General features: G+C 47.6%; 1 pseudogene across 1 annotated transcript in view; it reads left to right on the forward strand.

Annotated features, from left to right (window-relative positions):
- LOC311225130 (discoidin domain-containing receptor 2-like) overlaps positions 1-9544 on the forward strand; it is a 61332-nt pseudogene that overhangs the window by 40536 nt on the left and 11252 nt on the right. Inside the window, exon 3 of the transcript XR_014621038.1 lies at positions 8500-8655. The product of XR_014621038.1 is annotated as a discoidin domain-containing receptor 2-like (transcript). The remainder of the gene's footprint in view (positions 1-8499; positions 8656-9544) is intronic.

Here is a 9544-nt window from a genome sequence, read left to right on the forward strand (position 1 = left end):
AAGAAGGGAGACCCCCCCCCCTTGAACGGCCCTTCTAAGGTTTCTCTCCTCCACATTGCCTGTGGTGCTTTTTTCCTATTGCTAGGTTTTTTTGTGAGTTTTTCTTTACCTTCGCGTGGGGTACGTCTGGGAGTGTTGCATTCATTTATTTTACTTTTTATTTTGGACTTCATGGTGTTTTTGTTTTGTTCTTGACTTATTGTGATGTTTCTTCTTGACTTGTTTCAAGAAGACGTGTCCGGCCCGCTTCATTACTTAAGGCAACCAACTTGCGCCTAGCCACGCCCCCGCGGCGACGTGGCAGCGCCAGAGCGGAGCGCAGCGGCGCGCAGGTTGCCGCACGCAATCCCCCCTGTTTTAACATCGACGGTTAGCTCAACTCGTTCGACGCCTTGCTGTGGAGCCTGCGGTCCAGTTGGTGACAAGTTCGAATCACTTCAATTTTTTATATTTTTTTACGTTTAATTAATTTATCGCCTCTCTATATAAACGTCTTTCTTTTGCCGGTTAAGTTTAGGCATTCTTTCGGAGTTGGTTAAGGTTAGGGTTAAGTTTAGGCGCTGTTTCGGAGTTGGTTAAGGTTAGGGTTAAGTTTAGGCGCTGTTTCGGAGTTGGTTAAGGTTAGGGTTAAGTTTAGGCATTGTTTCGGAGTTGGTTAAGGTTAGGGTTAAGTTTAGGCGCTGTTTCGGAGTTGGTTAAGGTTAGGGTTAAGTTTAGGCATTGTTTCGGAGTTGGTTAAGGTTAGGGTTAAGTTTAGGCGCTGTTTCGGAGTTGGTTAAGGTTAGGGTTAAGTTTAGGCATTCTTTCGGAGTTGGTTAAGGTTAGGGTTAAGTTTAGGCATTGTTTCGGAGTTGGTTAAGGTTAGGGTTAAGTTTAGGCGCTGTTTCGGAGTTGGTTAAGGTTAGGGTTAAGTTTAGGCATTGTTTCGGAGTTGGTTAAGGTTAGGGTTAAGTTTAGGCGCTGTTTCGGAGTTGGTTAAGGTTAGGGTTAAGTTTAGGCGCTGTTTCGGAGTTGGTTAAGGTTAGGGTTAAGTTTAGGCATTGTTTCGGAGTTGGTTAAGGTTAGAGTTAAGTTTAGGCATTGTTTCGGAGTTGGTTAAGGTTAGAGTTTGTCGCAGAGCATGGCAATAGAATGCAGCCTATTTCCGCACTGCCGCTCTCTCGCGCTGCCGCGGTCACATGGGCGTCGTGGCCAATCAGAGAAACGCTGAACGCAAGTTGGTTGCCTAAAGTATTGACGCGTCCGGCCCATGGGGACATTAACCTGTGTCGTCGGGCCTTACAAATTAATTTGATTTGATGACAGTTTTTCCACAAGGTCTGGCTGTTATATTGAAGTTTAGCTCCACGCGCGAGGCTTCGTTTACAGTAGGGAGACCTGTCGGCTAGTCCAGAGAGAGACGGAGCAGCCCCCCCCCCCCCCCCCCCACGCTTTTATGTGATTACAGCACATGGGATTGATTACAGAACGAGAGAGAGAGAGACAAGACACCCGACACATCATCATCATCACGGTGCAGGAAGCCATTTGTTTACATCTCGGTGCCGCGCGCTCAGAGACCGGCGGCTATCCTGGATGATTGATCCCATGCTCGTCCAATCAATCAATCACCGTCAGCCGGAGACACAGAGAGGCTGATAATGTGATGCCGCTGACGACGTCACGTTATCCACGCCCCCCCCCCCCCCCCGCGCGGGGGAGGGATGAGTTAGAATGTTCTAATTTTCAAATAGTCGTGCCGGTCTCCACATTAGACTTTCATGTCAGAGTCGAAAAATATATATATAATTATTATTATAATTTTTATTTTTAAATGAATTTAATTTTGTATTATTTTTATAATTTTTCTTATTTAATACTTTTTTTTATATTTAGAGGCAGCCTAATTTTCATAGCCTAATTGATCTAAAAGATGCACATGCTACTGTTTCTGTTTGTTTATTAAAAGCGGTGGATAGGCCAATGCAATGCTGTTATTAGAGGCTACGATGGTGATGAACGGTGTCATTTTGATTTATCGTCGGTCAGCCGAGCCGATCAACGTTCTGAAGGATTATCCGAAGTGCCTATTTATGCGCAACACCCATTGATTTTAACGATCCATATTCTATTAAAAAGAATAACAGAATTGAACTGAAACTGAACATTTTAACTGAATTTAAACTGAAACAGAAAATAACAATTTCGTGTATTATCTTTTATATTCGGTCTTAAGAACATTTCTAAAATGATTTTGGTCAGTCGTGCGCACATCGCTACCGTGGGGGGCAGAGGATGCTTCTGGAGAATAATGAGCAACGGTGAGCTTTCATGTCCAGCTTTTGACGCACAACAGACGTTTTGGAGGTTTTGGAGAGAGCACTCTTTGAACTGCTGCGGTCAGGCAAGCGCTACCGGAGTCTCATGGCCGGTACAGAGAGACTCGGAAGGAGCTTCTATCCCCAGGCAAGCGCTACCGGAGTCTCATGGGCGGTACAGAGAGACTCAGGGGCCTTTCTCACTCACCCATTCGGTTCCATTCCATTCCGTTCTAGTCCGTTCCGAGATCTGATGCGAACTCCCCCCTCCCTCTCCCCACTCTAGTTTGTGTACACACTTCAGTCTTGGTTCGCTCTGGGTTCTGTTTACGGTTTGCGTTTAGAGCGTTTACGCTTGCCGTAGGCGATGATGTCACGTTCGAAAATGTAAACAGGAAGTGTGTTAACACGACGGCGGAGACTGGATGCTGATATAAAATGAACAAATAACCAATAAATATGAAGTTATATTTGAACCTCTGTTGTCAAGCCTTGTCAATATAACCCACCCCATTTTATCACGAATGGATGGTGTTGTAGAGTTCGCTTTTGAGCGTTTCCCAGGGATAACGCTAAGCTAACGGCTAACGCTAGTTAGCTTAGCCTAGTCTAGTATAGCCTGTAGCACTTATTTTTCAGCAAAGAACGTGCAATAAACAAAACGGATACATTCACTGTGTGTTCTGCCTCTCATTTGTTGATGAAACAAAACTAACATCAACACAATTGAACACCAAAAGCTGAGTTTAGTCTCGTCGGCGCTGATTGTTAGCTTACATGCTAACGTGAATGGAATATGCCAGTATAACAGTATAGCATTGTGGCAAACGCTAAGCTAACGGCTAACGCTAGTTAGCTTAGCCTGTTCAGCACATTATCCCATCGCTCGTGGCAATTATATTGCATGTCATTGATCTACTGGTCGACCACGGCCGACTGGTTGGGCACCACTGGTCTAATAGAAATAAATGCATTGAACAAGAAACCAATGTATAGACATAGCATGGCAAACAAAATTGCCAGGCCTAATGCGAGCCAGGGAAGTGCTGTTTGTAACGTGGCTTCATGTTTTCATCCACTGAGCTGTGAGGCTCCACATGCTTGTTTGGTTGCGGTCTGAACTCTCAAATTGTCCATAAATATGGTTTTTGTGGGTATTGTCCAGTTGTTGCTGTGTGGTTTTATCTGCCCAAAATTCAAGCAACCATGAAAAGCATTACAGTAACGACGTTGTGTGTGTCACGCCCCCCGCTCCCACTGGCCCGCACCCGAGACCACCTATTTCAACCGTCCCAGGTTCAGCGGGGGGTATTCCGAATCAGCGCCGCTTCGCTCCCAAAAGGGATGTGTCCGTCTGAGTGAGAACACTCCCCCCGTCCCCGGGGGCGCTGATTCGACCCCGATTGGTGAGTGAGAAAGGCCCCTCAGAAGGAGCTTCTATCCCCAGGCAAGCGCCGGGAATGCCGCTGGTTAGGCCAAAACAAATCTGATTGGCTCTTAACCCTGTCACTGCCACACTACAGAAGGTTAACCCTGTCACTGCCACACTACAGAAGGTTATATAACAGAAGGTTAACCGTCTGTAGTGTGGTAGTGAAAGGTTAACCGTCTGTAGTGTGGTAGTGAAAGGTTAACCGTCTGTAGTGTGGTAGTGAATGGTTAACCTTCTGTAGTGTGGTAGTGACAGGGTTAACCGTCTGTAGTGTGGTAGTGACAGGGTTAACCGTCTGTAGTGTGGTAGTGAAAGGGTTAACCGTCTGTAGTGTGGTAGTGACAGGGTTAACCGTCTGTAGTGTGGCAGTGACAGGGTTAACCGTCTGTAGTGTGATAGTGACAGGGTTAACCGTCTGTAGTGGGATAGTAAAGGGTTAACCGTCTGTAGTGGGATAGTAAAGGGTTAACCGTCTGTAGTGGGATAGTAAAGGGTTAACCGTCTGTAGTGGGATAGTAAAGGGTTAACCGTCTGTAGTGGGATAGTAAAGGGTTAACCGTCAGTAGTGTGGTAGTGACAGGGTTAACCGTCTGTAGTGGGATAGTAAAGGGTTAAAGGGATATTTCACTTCAGTAGAACTCGTCAAGTTTCATTAGTGTGTTACCTCTAAAGTCGTCTACTAGTGAACTAGTGACCACTGCTGTCGTCTGCTGGCAACGCCACCTCTCCTCCCAGGCGTCAGGCTCCTCAATCACTTCTGTTCATTTCGAGAACAGAGTCTAAATATCACACTTCTGAAGTATAAATAAACTATACAGTGATATTATTCTGTGTAATAGATGTTTCTGAGTCAAAGGTACAGCACCTGGGATTGATTACAGAACGAGAGAGAGAGACAAGACACCCGACACATCATCATCATCGCGGTGCAGGAAGCCATTTGTTTACATCTCGGTGCCGCGCGCTCAGAGACCGGCTATCCTGGATGATTGATCCCATGCTCGTCCAATCGAATACCGTCAGCCGGAGACACCGGGGGTGGGGGGGGGGCTTGGTGCGTCTGACGAAAGCTTGTATGGAAGAATCAAGAGAATCAAGAATCAAGAGGTTTATTTGTCACATACACACCAGGGCATACAGTGCAATGCGGGTGGTCTTGCTCGCATTGATTGTGCAAAATACAATATAAAATAGAATAAAATAGGCATCGAAAAAATAAAATAGATAAGACACAAGATATGCGTGGTAAAAAAAAAATACATGCTAGGTTCCTGAGAAACTGGTTCTTATATGCAATATACAATTTACAATGTTAACTCTTACTGTATCTAGACTATACAGTACCTCCTTCTTTTAAAGTGTTTCTAAAGATTAAAGTGATTTTTTTTAGTGTGTGTGTGTGTGTGTGTGTGTGTTTGTGTGTGTGTGTGTGGGTGGGGGTGGGGGTGGGGGGGGCCTGGGGGAGGAAGCTGAGCCGGAGTCTCTCTGTTCTTGCAGCGTGTGACCGTACGGGAGAATCTAAATTGGCACACGAGTGCAGCCAGTTCAGTGTTTTTATTTTCTTTTCTAGTCTGGTCGTGAAATCGATATACAATTCTGCTCTTATTAAGTGGTCTTAAAAAGGTCTTAAAAAGTCTTCTATTTAAGTTGTTAAACCCACAGATCACATTCACTCTGACCCGTCACCTCAGTTTACTGTTGTTATCAATAAATCAATCAATCAATCAGATTTATTTATATAGGCACATTTAAGTTTCAAGTTCAAGTTTGTTTATTAGTTGTCATAGTAAAATAAAGAATACTTTTCCATGAAATGCTTTTTTTCTGTATGAGCTCATGGGAGTGTGCTAGATAAAAATATATAATTAAAAAGTATAAAAAGTCAACATGACGCATGTCAACCAAAGTGCTGTACAGAGGGTAGATACACATAAATACATCTAGACAACATATAGACAACAATCATATCTCCGTTTTACGGGAGGGCACACAGGCGGGCACACAGGCGGGCACACAGGAAAACAGGGCATGAGTCAGTGAACATCGGGAAAAGCTAATAGAAGAGTAGAAGTGGGTTTTTGAGTCTAGATTTGAAGGCATCTGTCGAGGGGGGCAAGGAGCCTAATGGAGGTGGGGATGCTGTTCCACAGTGCAGGGGCTGCGACAGCAAAGGCACGCCCCCCCCTGAGCTTGAGGTTAGACCTCCGGGGGCGGCTAAGTGGCGCAGTGGGCAAGGCGCTCGCCACTAACGCAGGATATGCTGGGTTCGAGCCCAGCTCTCGGCGTTGCTTCCGGCTTGGCTGGTCGTTCATACTAATACAATTGGCAGTGTTAGAGGGTGGGAAAGCCGGTGGGTGGGGATCGGACGTTGTGGACAGCGACTCCTACAGGTCGGTTGGTGCGCCTGTACAGCAGAATCAGGAAGTGTCGGGGGCAGCGTGAGCCTCCCACGCGTTACTCCTTGCCACTGAGAGATCGCGCTGTTCAGGTGAAAAGATGCGACAGCTGCCTCCTCGTGTACCGGAGGGGACACGTGATGCAAGGCTTGGTCCGCATTGCAGCCGACCAGTGGGAGGCATGGTCTAGCAACGTTCGAGACAGGGGAGGGAAGAATTGGATAATACGAAATTGGGATGGGAGAAAAATAGAAAAAATGGGAGAGAAAAAGTAGATAAAAGAAAAAGGTTAGACCTCCGGACTGTCAGGAGCCTCTGATCGGCTGAGCTGAGGGATCTGGTGTTGGAATGGGGGGATAGGGGGCTGTCTCGTAGTGGTGACCGGAGTGCTGGACGTCCCGCGATGATGACGGGGAGGTTGCGACCCTCTCTGCACCGCCCCCTATCTCCCTTTCTCCGGCTGTCTCGGAGCGATGACCGGAGTGTTGAACGTCCCTCTTTGCGCCGCCCCTGTGCCTCAAATAGATCCGCTATCAGCTCTATCTTTAATCTTTCAAAATGTTCAGTTGCTATCGCTATCAGCTCTATCTTAAATTTTTCAAAATGTTGAGTTGCTATTGCATGCACTCATCTGTGTTTCACTACACACTTGAGTGCATGCTTACCAACTGTTCGTCTGTTTTATTGCAACACTACTATCACCAACATCTAAGAAGGAAGATCCCCCCTTGAATGACCCTTCTAAGGTTTCTCTCCTCCACACTGCCTGTGGTGCATTTTTTTCCTATTGCTAGGTTTTAGTGAGTTTTTCCTTACCTTCGCGTGGGGTATGTCTGGGAGTGTTTCAATCAATCAATCAATCAATCAATCAGATTTATTTATATAGCACATTTCACATGACACGTGTCAACCAAAGTGCTGTACAGAGGGTAGGTACACATAGATACATATTGACAACAATCACACTCTGTTTTACGGGAGGGCACACAGGCAAACACATAGGAAAACAGGGCATGAGTCAGTGAACGGAAAGGCTAGTAGGTAGAAGTGGGTTTTGAGCCTCGATTTGAAGGCATCTATCGATTGCATTCATTCATTTATTTTGCATTTATTTTAAATGTGTTGGACCTTATGGTGTTCTTGTTTTGTTCTTGACTAATTGTTATGTTTCTTCTTGGCTTGTTTAAAGAAGACGTGTCCGGCCCATGGGGACATTAACGTGTGTTGTCGGGTCTTACAAATACATTTGATTTGATTTGATTTGATAGGAGGTATTTATTTTTTTTGTATCCACTTTTTCTCCTTATTTTTCTCCCATCCCAATTTCACATTGCCAATTCTACTCTCCCCTGTCTTGAACGTTGCTAGACTATGCCTCCCACTGGTCGGCTGTAGTGAGGATAGAAGCCTTGCATCACGTGTCCCCTCCGGTACACGAGGAGGCAGCCTGTCGCATCTTTTCACCAGACAACGCGGACTCTCAGTGGCGAGGAGTAACGCGTGGGAGGCTCACGCTGCTCCCGATACTTCCTGTCTCTGCTGTGCAGGCGTCCCCCAACCGACCTGTAGGAGTCACTGTCCACAGCGTCCAATCCCCACCCATCGACTTTCCACCCGCTACCTCTGCCAATTGAGATAGTATGACGACTGGCCCAAGCCGCAGGCAATGCTGACTCGGGGAGTCGAGACCGGAGTCTCTTGCATTGCTGACAAGCACAATCTCCGCTACGCCACCCAGCTGCCCAGGGGGGATAGGAGGTCTGAGATGTAGGAGGGGGGCTGACCATTAAGGGCTTTAAAAACAAATAGGAGAACCTTAAAATCTATCCTGTAGTTTGAGTAAAATTTACTCTGCGAAATTTACTGTGTTCTTGACATGGGGCTTGACCAGGGCGGACAGGTTGCCAAGGCTGTTGGTAAGGGTGGTGACAGCGTCTGGGGGACCGACGAGGATTATCTCACGTTTTGTTTTCATTTAGGTGTAAAAGGTTTTGTGCCATCCAACATTTAAGGTCATCAAGGCAGGACATGAGACTGTTGAGTAGAGACTGGTTGTTGGGTTTCAGAGAGACATAAAGCTGTGTGTCGTCAGCATAACAGTGAAAGGAGATGTTGTGCTTCTGAATGATTGAACCAAGGGGTAGCATGTAGAGAGAGAACAGGATCGGGCCAAGGGTGGACCCTTGCGGGACCCCACAGGAGAGGGAGGAGCAGTTGGCAATAGAATGTCGCGATCAACATGTGTGTGTGTGTGTGTGTGTGTGTGTGTGTGTGTGTGTGTGTGTGTGTGTGTGTGTGTGTGTGTGTGTGTGTGTGCGTGTGTGTGTCACAGCAGGCCCCAGCAGCCCCCCCCCCCCCTCCCCACTACGAGGAGGCCTCGGGCAGCAACACTTACTCCATCACTGCCGTCAACACGGTGCAGCTCGCCGGGCGTCACGCTACCATGAGGGAGTTCCCCCGAGACCAGCTCAGCTTCCAGGAGAAGCTGGGGGGAGGGGCAGTTTGGGGAGGTGAGGAGGGGGGAGGGGCAGTTTGGGGAGGTGAGGAGGGGGGGGGGGAGGGAGGGGCAGTTTGGGGAGGTGAGGAGGGGGGAGGGGGGGGGAGGAGGGGGGAGGGGCAGTTTGGGGAGGTGAGGAGGGGGGAGGGGGGGGGGGGAGGAGGGGGGAGGGGCAGTTTGGGGAGGTGAGGAGGGGGGGGGGGGAGGGAGGGGCAGTTTCAAGTTCATGTTCCAAGTTTCTTTATTAGTCGACATGCAAAAATACAGAATACTTTCACATGGAATGCTTTTTCTGTTATGCTCCTAAGCGTGTTGAGATCATAGGACGCTTGGATCATACACATACAGCGCATTACATTAATATTCCACAATTTATTACATTTTAGGTAGTAATAATGGCACGGAGCATAAAAACACCGACATATGCGCTTTGTTTAATGCATGCAGGCCTAGCCTTGAGACATGCATATTCACCACCGCAAACAGACTGGCAGCCGACCGCGCTGCGCCATGTGCGGAAGGAGGGGGAGGGGGGGTTGGAGAGGTAGGGGGGGTGGGGGGGGGTTGGAGAGGGCTGGGGATGGGACGCTGCGTACCGGACCATATCTCCTTCGACTCCAGACTTGACCTTGTGGATTCCACTCTCTCCAGCAGAGTTGTTTTGGCTGAGACGGGGGGGGGGGGGGGGGGGGGGGGCAGTAGGCAGCAGTGAAATGCTTCCAAAATGCCCCAATTTGATATAAACACGATTTGTCACGCTCTTAATCTCCTGCGCGATCCCCAGCGTGACCTTTGATCTCAATTGTTCGTCCGAATGATACACAGCGAGTCTCTTAAACAGTTCAATGTGGGAGACTTCAATCCTGGCTAATGCCATCGCCAAAGGATTTACGTCTTTCCGAATTCTTTTTAACAAAACCAG

The sequence above is a fragment of the Notolepis coatsorum genome (assembly GCF_963971535.1).
Source record: "Notolepis coatsorum genome assembly, chromosome: 3".
Taxonomy (NCBI): domain Eukaryota; kingdom Metazoa; phylum Chordata; class Actinopteri; order Aulopiformes; family Paralepididae; genus Notolepis; species Notolepis coatsorum.